At 42.8% G+C, this 3,496-nt stretch overlaps 1 pseudogene; it reads right to left on the bottom strand.

The window, feature by feature from the left end:
• Positions 1-951: 951 nt before the first annotated feature.
• On the bottom strand, positions 952-2,141 carry Rpl3-ps6 (ribosomal protein L3, pseudogene 6; annotated as a pseudogene).
• Positions 2,142-3,496: the final 1,355 nt, after the last annotated feature.

Here is a 3,496-nt window from a genome sequence, read left to right as displayed (position 1 = left end):
CTTGTCACCTTTGTGTATAATGTCCCATACGGCTGTCTTGCATGGACTTTTTGTGGTGACACACCCTTCATCTGTCATTTGTATGGTGTGGTGAGACCTTTGATCATGAAGACACATTGCACGCCGAGAAAGGCATTTGCTTGACCTTTCGGGAGCGAACAACAAATGACTGTAGTGAATGTGCCTGTGCCGTGGAGTCTGCTCTGCCAGTGGTTCGGGAAGGGGAGTTGCTTCTGCTCATCAAGCATCCGTGATATTGCCTTATATAGTTTCTCCTCGTCCTCCTCGTCCTCGTCCTCGTCCTCCCTCCTCCTCCTCCTCCTCCTTTTTAATGCCAAAGATTGAACCTAGGATTCTATCCATGCCAATTAAGTGACTGCCATTGAAAACATACCCCCTGAGGAAATATGTGTGTGTGTGTGTATGAATATATATATATAGATTTATGTGTGTGTGAATAATATATATATATATATATATATATATATATATATATATATATATATATATATATATATATATTCACCTTTCCTCTTCAACTTCCCGGAAGAGTTGGAAAAGGATCGACAGCTGGGCCTTAAATGCTTTGTGGAATTCAACCACCAAGCATCAGACCCCTTGGCATTTTTTTTTCTTTTTGCCGGGAGGGTTTTGGTTCTGTTCCATCACAGACTCAATCTTCTCGGTTGCCACTGTCTGCAGATCTTCCAGCTTTTCCTGCCTCTCTGCTGGTCGATCTGCCCTTCTGCTCTCCTGGGCTACCTGATTTGCTGGCCCATGATTGCTCGCAGTGGCTTGCTGTCTTCCGGTGGTATCAGCTAAAAAATATCCCCTTTTACTTCTACATTTATTTATTTAAAACTTCACACTGTTTCACTTTGTCTGCCCCCGCCCCCCCCCGGAAACGTTTTTATTGATGAGCCCCACCTGCTGTGCAAAACGCTCCTGGTATTAAGCACCTTCCTCCTCAGCTGTGCATTCTTTCTTGAGTGGTCCTATGAATGCTCTCTTCTCCTCTGTGGTCTGGAAACAACCATGGCCAACCTTGTAGGTGGTGTCATTGAGCTTCGGGTCAATCTTCTTCAGAGCCCACTGAATGGTCTGGACCAGCAGGTACTTACAGATAGTAAGCGTGCTTCTTGGTTCTGACTGCACAGCCTTTGAGCCTGATGAAGTCATTGGTCACCTCACCATAGTGGACAAAGCCACCCAGTAGGTTGATGCTCTTGTCACACAGGTGGTATTCAGTAGGTGCATTGTTCTTGATGAGTTTACCATCCTTGATGAGGTAGCCTTGACCAATCTTGCAAATCTTCTTGTTATCTCCGTTCAGTGGTGGTAGCCTTTCTGCCCAACTTGAGCCACAGAAAAGGTTACACGGGCAGGGTGCCAGGCTCCAACACACAGGCAACTTTGGGCAGCCCTCGATGGGTCTTTCAGGGCAGTTTCTTTGTATGTCAACCCTGGTTACTCCTTTGTAACCATTTCCTTTTGTCTCCTTGATGACATCAATGATCTCATCCTATCCAAACACCTGGTTCACAGCCTCTCTCCAGCTCAGTCTAGCTTCTTAGCCACAGTGCCCCATCACATGGATCTCCATCAAGTGTGCCTTCTTCTGGTGAAGAGAAAGCAAACACATCTGAGTGTGGGCAACTATGCAGATGACTTGGCAATACTTCTTCATGCTTTTGAATTCCATTTCCAGCTGTCGCTTGCCCATGTCAAACTACCATTTCTCTCAGTATTTGGTGGAGGCCTTCTTCTCAGATGTGCCAGTTCTTATAGAAACACTTTTTACTCTTACCACCGATATGCTCAGCAAATACTGCCTTGAAGGTCCAGAGGCCTCTTGGTATTTCTATGTATCCCACAATGCCCATAACCACCATGGGTGGAGTTTCCACAATGGCCACACCCTCCACAACTTCTTTCTTATTCATCTTAGATTCTGGCCTGTCAACTTTCTGGATGATGTGGGTCATGTTAGCCTTGTGGACTAGAAAGTCTGTGAGGTGAACAGGCTTGGAAGAGTCATCCTTAGGGAAGAGCTTCACTTTCCCATGATGCCAACAGCTGTGCTTCTGAGGCGAGAAGCCCAGGGATCCATGCCTGGGAGCTGAGAAGTTCCTGTAGGACATCTCACCACCACACACCACAGATAAAGCTAAAGTTCTGGTTTTTATCTTTCTAAAAGATGAGCTCTAAGCCATTTCTGTATGTATGTATGTATGTATGTATGTATGTATGTATGTATGTTTGGCTTTTATCTTCTATTTACAACTACTCTGTTTTGCTTTGTTTTGTTTTCCTTCTCTAAGTCTTTGGCCTTGTATTATTTCATTTTTGCCAAGCCCTTGAGGTGCAACATTGGCTTATCTTTGTAAGAGATTATATATATAACCATATATTTGCTTAAAGCATTTTTGCTATATCCCATTCACTTTGACATGCTGTTTGCATTTCCCTTTGTCTCAGATTTTAAAGTTTATTTTTAAACATTGGAACATTTTGTTTTTATTGACACCTTTTATATACATCAGAATCTATTAGTATATACTGATTTTTACATAGCAATGGGTTTTATAAAGCTGGATTCACGCAGGTGTATTGCTGTCAGTGCTATGTCAAAAACATAGATGAATGCACTAGTGTCTTTCTGTGATGTCAGAATTTATTGAATTAAATAAATTCACAGGATATAACACTTTCCAAAGCAGTTATTTTCCAGGTATTCTCACTTCCCTTGGAAACCTGGCTGATATGAACACAGGTTGTTTTATTTATTAGTTACTAGTATTAACTCTCCTAACACATATTGCTTGGTAAATAAATCTATATTAGCAGTTTTACATATGAACAAGGAATTCCGGGAAAGAAGCTGTGTCCACAAAGGCCGATTGGCTGATGAGAAGAACTTTGGGGAAGTTGGAATGTTGCAGGCACATAACCTAATTGCAATTATCTCAGACTATCATTAGTTTCCTAAATTACCAAGCTGTATTCACCTCTAAATATGATCTAACATCCTTAAAACAACAGAAAACAACTCTTTGGAGTGTACTTACTTAACAAGACAAAGGACAAAGGATGCTGTCAGGTTGTAGGGGGTGGTTCTGATGCCCTGATTGTGAATCTGTATATGAATGCTGAATATCCTGTTCCCCAATTGGTTCTTGATAGATCATTAAAGATGCTAGAAGTCAATGAGCTGGGTGGAATAGGAAGGACTTCCAGTCCCATCCCCCAACTCCCATTTCCCCCACTCCTCAGGCAGGCTGGTAGATGCAAGGGTGGAGAGAAAGATTCACCAAGCTTCAGAGGGAGAAAAAGCCACCAGTCATGTGAGATCTAGGGTGGAGTAGCCATTGGCCACTTCCCTGACTGGGCCTGGGGTAGAGGTGGGAGGTTAGAAACATAACTAAGCTGAGGGCAGAGTTACAGTGTTGAGCTGGGACTAAAGGTAACTGAACAACTGAAGCTAAGAGTGGATTTA

The sequence above is a fragment of the Rattus norvegicus genome, chromosome 6 (assembly GCF_021556685.1).
Source record: "Rattus norvegicus strain SHRSP/BbbUtx chromosome 6, alternate assembly SHRSP_T2T, whole genome shotgun sequence".
In the NCBI taxonomy this organism is placed as follows: domain Eukaryota; kingdom Metazoa; phylum Chordata; class Mammalia; order Rodentia; family Muridae; genus Rattus; species Rattus norvegicus.
The sequence above is the reverse complement of the archived record's forward strand: the minus strand, read 5'-3'. Positions and strand labels throughout refer to the sequence as shown.